Here is a 13,563-nt window from a genome sequence, read left to right on the forward strand (position 1 = left end):
TAACATGCACCATCTGTTTTTATAAATGTATACACATATTTAATTTCTTAATTATATTTGGCATAGGTGTGCATGTCTAGGATTTAATGCAGATAATGTATTTAGGACACGTGTATGTTCACAATTTTTGATTGGTATTTATTGCATATTGCTTAATTTGAATTACAGTAGCTTGTTGGGAATGGATTCTTACCTTCTACAATGAATATAAAATGTCTACACACCAATTCAGTATAGCTTATATATTAAAAGGTGTAAAAAAAATCTGAAATGGTTTATCTTGATCTGATTTTTTTACATGCCAAAAACCTGCCATTTAAAAAGTGATGTGTAGACTTTCTATATCCACTGTGCTTTTCTGCTTTGGCCTTTTAACCTGGCAAGTGTGGATAACATGTTTTGATCCAAGAGCCAAATTGACTCTCTACAAGCCACAGATGAGACTATAGTGAGGAAAGGAAAGGAAAATTAAGATGTGTACTACTTAACATTCTTTTCTCCATGTGCAATACATTCATATACACACACAAACACATCCCCAAGTTTTAGAATATAAAGTAATTGTCCTTAAAGAGTAGAAGCTATAGCTAATGCAGCATGCAATGACTGGGCAGTGAAGGGCAGAAAGTACTGGTCTGTTAATGGACTCTCTCCAGATTTTTATGAATTTTGAATGCTCAGAATTTTTCAAAATCAGAAATAGCTTTCAAGATTTTGAATACCGCTATAAAGAGCCATAACCACTACCACTATAATAATCAGTAGAGTTTATTTGTTTTAGAGAATTCAGAAAATCATTGCTTCTGTTTTTCTTACTATTAAATTTGCAAATTTATTAAATGACCTACTTAACATCCCAGGACAAACTAAAATAAATATTGTTTCATTATCATGCTATAGTATATGCACCTAAATACATGTTTAAACACTATTATTAGGGTATTCACTATTTCCATTTGATAAGAAATAATCTCATGTTTGATCAAATTTACTTTTGCCTATATCATCTTACAGTCTCATTATTTTAAGCATGTTAAAAATTCATAAGTTGCCACATTATTCATCTCATAAAATTAATGTATGCTTGACAGGTTTTGTAAACATCTGGGTCTCTGCACTGCTCTCAGTGCACCCTCATCTACAGCCCATTCTCTTGAGTGCATATACTGCACTACCTCTGAAGATGATGTGTTTTGGATGTTGACTATTGATTAATCCCATCTTTTCTTTCTAATGCTAAAGGGAGAATATTGTTATTAGGGTGCGATTGCCAGCGTTAGCAGTCTTTTGACCTACACATGTATGATTAATAATGTATGAGTTGATTCAAAACAGATACCCATGGAATAAGCAGGCAGTAAGCATTCCTACTGAAGATTCAGAAAGGGACAATTAGCATACAGAAAGACAACGTTTTCTTTTTCAAGCATTAAGGAGATTTTAATACATATACAATAACTGTTGTCCTATTAGAATCTACTTCATTTTTGTTTGATATTTTTTTTACAGAATTTCTGTGACATTCTATTCATCTGAATGTAAGCTTGACTGTATTTCGTTCAGGGTGAAAAATATAATAGCAGCTGCTGTTTAGCCACTGCAGATCAAAGATGTAACTATAGACACTGAATAGACCTAGACCTAGACTTCTATAGAACTACATGAGAATCACTTTCTATTAACATATATGGGTGATGAAATATTGGTATGGGTTTAACAAATCAGATATTGAACTATTTTATTATCAATCATCTGAGCGAGACTTAATAAGTACCTGTTTCCTGACCCTCTTCCAATGCTATGGGCTTATTTTCTGTCACTGGACAAATAGACTACCTTGATTATATTGATGTAGTGGTACTCTACTTCATATTTAAAATGTCCAGAAAACTTTAAAGAACTAGCTGTAGCAGTAATCTGAGGCAATGTGAGAAATGTAAAATGGCAGTTCATTCCCATTTCTAGTTGGAGCCGTGACAGTATGACCAATTGTTGCAGGGTATAAATCAGCTATTATTGTGAGTGGAGAATCTGTGCCTGTCTGTGCCAGTCCTATCCAACCTAGCTATTGATATGAGAAGATGAATATTACAGTTCAGCATTACCCAGAAAGTAACATGTTCCTCATCTTTGGTCTACCAGTTCCATAGCTGACTCAGACAGTTGATTTGGGACTGATGTAGAATTAACCCACTACAAAAATAAATATTGCTGATATAAGGGTGGGGGCAGTCTTTTTCCTTTATGCAGCATCTTCCTTGTCTACATACATGGATATATGCTTGCCAAATCAAAATGTTCTGATGACAAAAAATAACCAAATACACATTTTCCTCACATAAACATTTATCTGTGAAGATAAAACTATTTAGGAAAAGGTATGAGATATTACAAAGATACAGCAAAAGCAATTTTATTTCAGATTTTGGTTAAAATAGACAAAATGAAAAAAAAAGCATCCTTAACAGCCAGCAACAGCCATCACATTTTGAAATACTGTTGCTGTACTCAGCAAATCAACTGTACAAATAGAAACTGAATGGATAATTTACAGTTGACAGGTGCTACAGAACAATTCATTGGAGCACAACCTGAAAGTTCTATATTCATTTATGAATTTCTACAAAATAGCTAGTGTAATATCTTGTAAATGATCTTACATCATTTTTATATGTATTTATCTCGTAGGACCTATACTTTTAAAGACTTAAAATATTTTGATTGTCTCAAAGATAATAACACTATGCATTTACTAATTTACTAAGTCTGCAAACAATCAAGTAACCTGGTCTAGTAATAATTATATGTATAAATAAGAATGAAATAGTCCATACTATGAGGAATGCTTTCCTTGAATTATAGCATATATTATATATGCTGACAGAGATCTGATTCAACTGAAACCAACCACACTTTTCCAATAAGAGTATTAAACATAAAGAGGGACATTATCTGAATTGTCAGAAGTTGGCAGGAGCAGAAATCTCCTACCTCTTTGTCCAGCTTATGATAACCAGGTTGTTTGGCAATCACATGAAGGAGCCCTAATTTAAGCATTTCTCTCACTAGGACTATGAAATGTGGTAGGATGTAGCAGTTAAAGTCTGAGCTATGAGCTGAAGTAAGAACTTCACTTTTTTTAAAAATGAAATAAATGACTCTTAAACTCTTTGAACATTATGAAGTACTATACGAATGCTAACTATCCTATGAAGCAAGGAGGCATTGGGCCCTGGGGATCAGGGGAAAGGGCTGCAAATCAAAGGCGGAAAGAAGACATACACACTTGAGAACTGAAATGCCATCCAAGTTACATGCATGTATGCAGGTTCTTATACAAAGATCAAGTAGGCAATGTTCACATATCCATGATTTCTTTTAGTCATGGTTTACTGAATAATTTACAGCCAATTGAGTTCATACATATTACTTTATAAACCACAAAGGCTGAATTTGTGCAACATTTTAGGGCCAAATTCAAAGAAATAAAATGCCAAATGGGTACAATTTAAGGTAGCAGAACCACTGCATGAGCTTCATGGCTTGATTCATGTACCCCATTCCCATTCAATAATCTTTTTGCAAATATTTGAAAGGCGTCACACTTGGCAAATGGAATTTATCCCATTTATATTGTATATATTGTGTACAAAGCAAACCTCAAATGTATACCAGAGCACAGTAGTCAATTCAACAGTAGCCAACTCACGGGAACCCTAAAAAACTAGTAAGGTCTGAAATGAAAATGTTCAACAGGTACCAGCTGCATAAAAAATGGTGGGAAAGAGAACAGCCTATTGGACTCATGCAAGAGCAATACTATAGTGACATATACACAATAAAATGGAGTAGCAGAGTCTTTCTCAACAAGAAGGTTTTTTTCTTTCTATTCCTCCAGGGAGTTTCCTTTTTTGTTTTGTAGGAAACCTTTCAACTAAACATGTCAGGAAGCCCCTTTGAGGTCTTGTTAAAATTCTTCCTTCATGCTGCAATATATGTTGTACAAGGCAGATGACAGCACCCCAACAGTTAATTCTTTATAGTGTAAAAATGGAGGCAATAGAGGCAAAGCAAGTAAGCAGCTGACATCTCTAGATAAAATTGCACAGTTGGCAACTTGGAACAAGAAATTAATCAGGAGGGAGAATCAGCTCATAATCCCATGGCCAGCAGTCCTGAGGAGTTGGTTTGCATTATTTACAGTACACAGCTGTGAACCAGATTTACAAGCAATGGTTGCAATCTTGCACCTGGTTATACAAGCCCAAGATCCAGTGACCTCAAGGGGATCAAGTTTAGAAAAGATCTATAGAATCAGATTAGTAGACATTCTTGATTGATCATGCAATAGCTGTCTTGACACTTTATGTACTAGAATAATTTCTTTAGTCTGCTCCTAGTTGCGTAAAAGTTTTCTTCATATTCATATACAAATATGAAAACCACTCTAAAAGAGTCAGATCTTTATAGCATTTTAATCCCACTGACTGAATTTCCCACTGAAATTCTGATCTTGAAATTCTGGTCATCAGTGTTTCTATAGTTAAACTACAAAACTGGATGATATTATAGCATCCAATTAATTCAGTCACTTGTTAAGTGGTTTGGTCTGGAGATGGACAAACCAAAAATTAGTATCCTTTAGTGAATAACTCAACCCATTGTTAGAATTAATGCATACTTTTATAAACCAGGTGTACAAAATGAGGTAGCAGAAATTGTAGGTCTTCCTTATCTTACTTTACAAAGTATTGTATTTTTGCAGAAGGGCTAGACCTTAGCATGCAGTCTTTTCTATGCTATTTTATTTACAATTATAAAAAGATTATCAGCGCAAAGATGAGCTATTGCGAGAATTAGCATGAGTGTGACCTGTAAGCAGGAGATAGTCAGATATGTAAATATCATAATAACTTATCTGCACTACCTGCCAATAAAGGAGTGAAGCGGGGAAGCGAGAAATGCCAAATCCAAGACTCCAAGTCTGTAGGGGGTGACCTTTATTCATCAAATTATTTTTACAGCCTCGAGCATTTCTATTGCTTGGAACAGAAATTCTTAGTCTTATGTTCCCAAATATTGTTGGGCTACAACATGAATCATTCCAGACCCTTCTGCTTACAGATAATGTGAGTTTTAATCCATTATGATATCTGGGACTAATGTTGGCAGCCACAACTCTAGAGTAGTCTCACAGCTTGCAAGGTACTTTGGAACTATAGCCTCAAAAAAATTTAACCAGAAATTTTGGGTGTTGCTCCCCTTGACGACTGAAAGTTAGAGAAGACTGATGGACACAAATCACAAAATAATATTTGCTTCCATTTACAATATTGCCTTTTTGAAGACCTATTTATTTACTGAACACATTTACATGTCATTCCTTGCCATATTCCAATTTCAGGGTGAAGTGCAATGCAAAATTTTGTTGTTATATAAAATAAATGAAGAAAATAGCAATAAAGATTTATTTTTCAGAAGAGTGGGACATTAAAATAATTTATAATGCTTGGTTCAGTTAAGTGCTTTTGTCTGGTGTCCAGAGTACTGCAGCGAGAGCTCCAGGTGAATGCCTTCCATAATCAGAGTTTAAATGTCAGAAGTTTGTCTTCTACTGAATAACTTGCCCTTGGTAACATGCTGCATCTGAACAAGAATCTTACCAGAAAAGCTTAGTGTTTGCTTGGTGTATGGGCAGCCTTGTATAATTCTGTTTCAAGGTTTGGGTTCCAAGACATTTAATGCTTGAAATATAATCTTGAATTGGTTTTCTAAGAATAATAATAATGGGAGGCAAAAAATGCTCATCTTTTCTGAAATAAAAGTATTAATTTGATAATAAAAATTAAGATATATGCAGAAGTATAAAACTAAGGTTGTTTAATAGTTTCTAGCATATAGACAGAAAACCTGGAATGCAAAAAGCATCTACTTTCTTAAGCATTTTTCAGCTTACAGCCTTCTGGAGGGGATATATGTTAATCCCCCAAATAGGATAATTCTTATTAAAGATATGGATCCAAAATATTGTAATATGTACACAAAAACTGCAGAGATTTATTTTTTTCATCAAGACAGTCAATCATATCTTCATTCAGATGTACAGTTCAATGAACAAGGGTTAAAAATATGAACAAATTGATAATAAACACAGCTTTGGAACATTTTGAAACGCAGCTTTGACGATTGAGAATTTCCTCCAAAATTTGCCATTAGACATTACCTCCAAAATTTGTTTGTTTGTTTACATATTTGTGTTTCTAACATCAAAATTCCTTTGCTTGTCTCAAATTCTTCAGCTGCATTATTTCCAAATACAATTTTCATCTATTATTCTAGCTATCCAAATGTCTAAATTTACTTATATGGAGATTACTGAAATCTTTCTACCTTTCAAAAGGTCTACAGCAAATTATAATCAGTATAACGTAAATTCTTAAGAAAACATTTTTCCTACTTGAATTACATCACCATACTCACTTTTCTGGAGTATGTCCAACTGAATGCAATAAATTTATTGAGTTGATATATCTAGGGTTCTACCATTTTTCTGTTATTCTCAACTCACTTTTCTTTCTCTTCAAAAAAACTCTACTTGCTAGTTAGTTACAGAATATTCTTAAAAACCTCCAGTGATGAAGCAGCCACAACTTCTGAAGGCAAGCTGTTCCACTGGTTAATTGTTCCCACTATTAGAAAGTTTCTCCTTAATTCTACGTTGCTTCTTTCCTTGATTAGTTTTCATCCATTGTTTCTTGTTTTGCCTACTGATGCTATGGAAAATAAGTTGTCTCCTTTTCTTTGTGACAACCCCTCAAATACTGGAATAATGCTATTATGTCACCCCAAATCCTTCTTTTCTCTAGACTAGTCATATTCTATTCCTGCATTCTTCATATGTTTTAGTCTCCAGGCTCTTACTCGTCTTAGTTGTTATTTTCTCCACTTTTTCTAAAGCCTCTGTATCTTATGGTAACTAAAACTGAATTCAGTATTCCATATGTTGTCTTACTAAGGTTTCATAAACTGGTATTAATACTTCACATGAAGTTTATTCTATGCCTGTTTATGCAACCAAGGACTGCATAACTATTTTTGTTGCTGCCACACACTGCTGGCTCATATTTAAGTGATTGCCTAATAGGACTCCAACATCTATCTTATAGTTACTGTTTTTGAGCCTGTTTTGTACCTTTACTGTACTTGCCTAAGATTCACATCTGCCACATTGTTTGTTACTATACTTAGATTGATTGGATTTACACAACTGATTAAACTATATACCATGGATTATAAACTACAATGTCTAAGTTCACATAGCAGTCAGAATCAAGCATATCTCAATATGGTTAACAAAATGTATGAACCCAGCTATTAAGAAAACTATTTTAAGCTTTATGCATGTCTGATTTTCAATATGATTTGCATGTGTACAAACAGACATGCAAAAGCAGTGAGGCAGAATCCAACATGTTCTGGTTTTATTTCCTTATTATATATAAATTCTGAATTTCTTCTAAAACTGTAGCATAAACGGTTCTCTCCAAGTCACCTAAGTTTAACTGAAACCAAGAGTAAACTCACCCTGAAAGAAACTAATGTCTACTCAGAAACAAGCATGAATGTAACATAGATTGTCCTAGTGACAATCTGAGTCTTGAATCTGCTTTAAATCCATTTCCTCAATGAGGTCTAAGGTTCCATTCTTCTAATTGTCTTCTATTGGCTTTACAGGTAGAAAGAAAGAACACAAATATGCCATTCATACTCCAAATGGTATAAGAGCACCAAATGCACATTCATAGGAAATACAGTATTTGAAGCAGCTGAAAGATCAGAGGCACACATGGATAGAAGGAGGGGGAAAACGAGAACTATTGTTCTTCAATTATGGTGGCAATATCACTGTATTTTCCACAAAATAATTTCCATACTATCACAATCGCATATCAGTATTGGCAACCCACTGGAAATGTATAACAGACCCTTCCCCTAGTATCCATTTGCGGGGCCTGGAACTATTCAGTGGATTTGATTTGCAGCCAAAATTCAGCTCTGTAATTTGCTGTCAGTGCTATTCAAAACTTGCAATGTTCAACTCTTAAGATTGCTTAATTCTAATGTTTTTAAATGAGTTCAAGGTAAAGATTTGATCTCTCTTCCCACGCTTCTTCCCAAGGCATGAATTCGTCAGCCAAGTGGGGTAAAAGAGCAAGTGAACCCTTACCTATAGACAGTGAAGAGCTGTCCACCCTTATCATATATTTTTATATACTTTTAATACTTTTTATACTGCTTGTATTGAGTGCTTTGGGGCTTAACATTTCTTTGGTTTTCCATAGCTATATCTTCTTTGAAAAAGGTAACCACAAAACCCATTTTAAAATAATGAAAATAAAATAGCCTGATAATAAGAGCTTTTTTCTCAAAAAAAGCTTTTTCTCTGTTTTTTTTCCTCCAAAAAGAGTTTCCTTCACTTTATGATTGCAATTAATATTTCCATTCTAATGCAAAAGCTGGTGTTCAGTATAAATATTAGCCGAGCGAGCAAAACTGCCATCCTTTCCCCTGCAGTCAGGATAAGCTCCCCCCCCCCCGCCCAGCTGTATTTTTCCTATTATTCGTTTAATGCAGAGCAGGGCTGCTGATTACAAAGAGGCAGTTTGACTCCAGCAATAGGTCTTCTTCACTAATCCTCACTGTCATAGAAATTCCAGCTGCTACATGAATAAGAAGCTCAATCCATATTTGCCAGCTCTAATATGAAATCTGTCAGCGCCCAAATTAATGAGTTCCAAATTCCTTACATCACGATAACAGGTTAAGACTGGTCAATTAATTACATAAATCCTTCCCGATTCATTGTGCATTTTCAAGCAAGATTGTGTCTTACATTACTCCATGACACAAGGCCTTTTGGCTCTTGTTGTTCTGGACGAAAAGGCCCCTCATTTAAGCTCAGCTTGGCTGCCACCAAGAAGTGTTAAATGTCATGCACTGGATTTGCACTTTTCTGTAATTGCTTTTGTTTAAAAAAATTAAATTAAAAGCTTTAGCACAGTAATGCTTTCAGGAAGGAGAGAGGACATGGAGACCTTGCAAATCCTTGTTAGTGTGAAACTGACTCAATGAATGTGAGTGCGTCTCCCAGAGTCAACTATATTTTTCATATAGGTTTTCACTGGATAAAGCCTGAAAAATATAGACTTTAAAAACTACCTTCAGATGTTGTGATCAAATGTGCAGCATTTGCTCTTGATTTAGATTATTCTGTAGCCAATGAGAAGACACTGTACTTTTCTTATTCTCTATCTACACCAGATTATTGCATTTTTTGCAAAACCTTTCGTCTTTTCATGCCCCCTTGTGGTAAGACCTAAATTTACCACAATTTTAGTTTCAGTGTTCAATATACTTTCCCTGATTATTCCCAAACTACTTTTAATACCTTTATGTTCTTTTAAAAGTTGCATGTAGGAATTTATATGACACTGTAGCACATGAATGGAACTATTGGAAAATTCATACTTGCATTTACTATCTCTAGACTTGCAATATCTTTTTTTTTTTGAGAGAGTGTAAACTTTGTAACAGCCTTGCTCAGCTTCCATCATCCAAAGGTCTTTGACTGCAATTCCTAAAATTCCCACTAGGAGAGCTTTAAATTAGGGGGGAAAACCTGCTGAATAGCATGCTACAGATCTCTTAAAATACCTTTTACAGAACTCTTGTAATATCTTTATATTTTGGATTTCAATTTTGGATAAATTAAAACATTCCCAAGAACACTTTACTGCAATAAAACCGATGGAATGTTCCTTTTTCATCTAGTGAGATGTGGCATTTCCTGGTCATGTTTCTGTGGTTTAAAATATAGAAGAGTAAAGTTTAATTTGTGCAAATAATCATCATGATCACACTGTGGCTAATGTAATAGTTCACTCCTTCCACATGACTGCCAGTTACTACCATACTGCTAAAATTATGAGAATTGGATTTGAAACTTTTCAGGCTGACATATTCCAGTTAAAAATAAGAATGAGCAATGAATACTATGTTTCTAGAATTAAGAAATTATTCATTAACGATCACTGATGACAATAGAACACATGGATATTAACTACATATGATTGCACTTGGATTGATAAAGAAAATGAAATTTTGCAGTAATAGAAAACTCTAATCTGCCATTTCATCCACATAGCCTTATATTTTTGATGACACATCAATACATATAACCTTGGGGGGGACGGGTCACATAGATTTTATCAATGACATGTCATGCTTTTTCCTGTTAAATCTATGTCTTATTTGTTAAACGTGTTTATTGAATTTATATTCCATCACCTTTTCTGTAGAAATCTAAAAGGTTCATCCTCTCTGTGAAATAAATTGGCCTGAATGTAACTGGCCCAAAATCATCTGCAGACCTTCTATATTAAGGGTGGACTAGAAGCTAGATCTTGCTCCTCATAATCTAACATTTTTATACCATTTTATACTAGATCCTGAATAAAAAGGTGGACTATAAATTGAAACTCAATATCAATATCATTTGCAGGACTTAAAGGTCCCAAGTCCTTTATTTTCCTATTTAAAAAAACTGTAAACTTCAATACAGCCATAATTCTTTTTCCAGGTCTTTCATTGTAAGAAATGTTCAATCTGGTATTCCTTCAAAGCCACTTCTTAGTGAATAAAAACATTTAAATAAAAAGGCCAACCACAGTAAATGATAAAATAGGATCTGAAATAATACAGTATAATGTGGTTAAATATCAGATGCAAGAGAATGCAATTTAAGGATTACAGTACTGTACTTCAATTCCCAGTTAGGATTTCCCATCTCCTCTACACCTTCCAGCCAGTATAAGGAAGGTGTGCTTGCATGAATCCAGGCAGTTAATTCAATAAATCAGGGTTTCAGATTACACCATTTGAAGCTTGAAAACCTCCAGTGACCAAGGGAAGCTTGAGCCATTTGGAGCTTGCAAACTTCCAAGATGACCTTCCCTGACCAAGGGGAAATCAGGCTTTGTGGACTTACAGCTTGCAAGCCTCCAGCTGCCTTATAACTTGCAGGACATGATCTGCTCCAGAGTCCAGAACACTCAACAATGTGTGACAAAGAATGTTATTCTCAAAAACCTATAGCGGCCTCCCTTTTTAAAGCTTCAAATATTCCACAAAGAAATAAAGTCTCCTTAAAAATGGAGCCCTCTACATTGTCACAAGAACAGCACCTGAGTTTGCTAGGAGCTGAGTGAATACTGCAACAGCTATTTTGAAACTGGATCATAACTAGCTTTAAGGGTGGGTCTGTCATAACTTCAGTGGTGACTAAGCAACCGGTTGTAAATCAAGGACTACCTGTATTGATCATGTAAAACTTTGCCTGGCCATGCCTCTTTTCTATTCTTCATTTTGTTTTTCTTATAGGCCAGTTTGTTGGCATTCAATAAACTTTCTTAGTATAGCCATGATGCATCTTATATAATGTCCTTCAGATATTCTTCCAATGTTCTTTTTTCTTCTTTTAACTGCCTGGTATATTTGCAACATTCCATACCACTGATGCTCCTTGGTAAATAAAGTTTGTCAACATCACTATGTGGATGAAGGATATGATTCACTGACATTATTTTCCTGATCCTCCTGTCCAAAACTTCCAATTCAGCTTGAGTCTAGTCCACTATTTCAGCTGTATATCTAATCCCTTGAATTGCTCAGGTATTATTCACCTTGATATTCCTGCCAGTAAATTTGAACTTTTAGTTCTTTTTCACTCTCATGATGTATTAAGTACTAATCTTCTTGATTTCACTATGCCTGATGTTGTCAACCTGAAGGAGGCCTGGGTACTTGTAGTGAACTTTATCCAGACTTGTGATGTTATTTCCATGAGATATCTGATTTCTTCTATTTTCATTTTTTTTTCTCCTGTTCATGTGAAGGGTGGCATATTTGTCTAGTCCAAACTCCACTACAATATCTTGGATATATGTATGGATAGTGTTGAGCAGCGATTCCATGTTTTTCCATTACAGGTAGTTCTCAGCTTATGACAACTGAGCCCAAATTTTATGTTGCTGAGTGAGATATTTGTTAAATGAGTTTTGCTCCATTTTATAAACTTTCTTGACACAGTTCTTAAGTAAATTGCTGCAATTGTCAAATTAGCAAGTTATTAAGTGAATTTGTCTTCCCTTTGCAAAATAGGATTACATGATCCCAGGACACTGCAACCATCATAAATACAAGCTATGTTTCCCTGTAAATATGACTTATTCCGAATAAGTCCTAGTTTGATTTTTACATGTGCGCCCAATATAAGCCCTACCCCCCAAAATAAGCCCTAATTAAGACCCCGCCCACTCCAAGGTGCATGGGTAAAAATTAAGCTAGGGTGGGGATGGGGAGTGGAGCTTCCCTACTACTTACCTCTGGACAGCTGCAGCCAGATCTCGCACACCTCAGCCCATTTCTTCTGCAGCTGGCAAGGTTTTCCTGAAGGCCTTTGCAGTTGTAACAGAGCTCTGGATCAAACTGGAGCTCTGTTATCAGCTGCAGAGACCTTCAGGAAAGCCTTGATGGCCAAAAAAGGCCTCTGACAACAAAAAGGAAGCTGGGGGCGACGTGCGCAAGTGAGGTGAGTCAGCGGACATCTCCTACCCCCGAAAATAAAACCTGGTGCCTTTTTTGATGGCAAAAATATTACAAGACAGTGTCTTATTTTCAGGGAAACATGGGTAGTTACCAAATTTTGATTCAGCAAAAATGGGGATGCTGCAATGGTCATAAATGTGAAAATACAGACATTCAAAATTTTTACTGCCATTGTAATTTTGAATGACATTAAACAAATGGTTGTAACTTGAAGATTATCCATAGTTTCAGTTGTCCATGTAAAGGAGGTAGAATAGCCTTGCAGATGTGTTGATGCTTGATAACCACGGCCTGACTTGTTCAGTTTTGTTGACAGAGGAATCAATGCAATGACAAACAGTAGTAGTGATAGCTAGTCTCCTTGAAAGATTCCTCTCTTTGATGCTAATCTGTCTCAATCTATCACCATTGTAGTACTGATCTTTGCACAGATCTTCTGGTGTTTCTACTGTTATTCTGTTATTTCTGGATACATGATTATCCAGTCATGGGTCAAGGAGTCAAATGCCTTCTTGTAATTAGTCCAAACTACATTCAAGGTTTTCCTTCTTTTGCAGTTTTCCAAAATCATTGCCAGTCTCTGTCTCACACTGCTTCCTTCAGATCCACCATGATCATCCGGTGTCATCCTTTATAGTGTCCAGCAAGCAGGTACCAGGTAGCCCCTTCTTTTTCCGCTAATCATTCCCAGCATTATTACTTTTCGAATGAGTCAGCTCTCATGATATGTCCAAGGAATGTCAGTCTCTGTTTGGTGATCTGGCTTCAAGTGAGGTTTGTTTTTGAGGTTCAGTCTAGAACAGGGGTTGCCAACCTTTTGGACCTCAGGGACCACCAAACTCATAAGTAAATTAAACCAACTAGCGGTACCTGAACACACTTGTAAGTGGATCATAA

The sequence above is a fragment of the Notechis scutatus genome, chromosome Z (assembly GCF_049901735.1).
Source record: "Notechis scutatus isolate UNSWTSFEM ecotype Mainland chromosome Z, rNotScu1.2, whole genome shotgun sequence".
Classification (NCBI taxonomy): Eukaryota; Metazoa; Chordata; class Lepidosauria; order Squamata; family Elapidae; genus Notechis; species Notechis scutatus.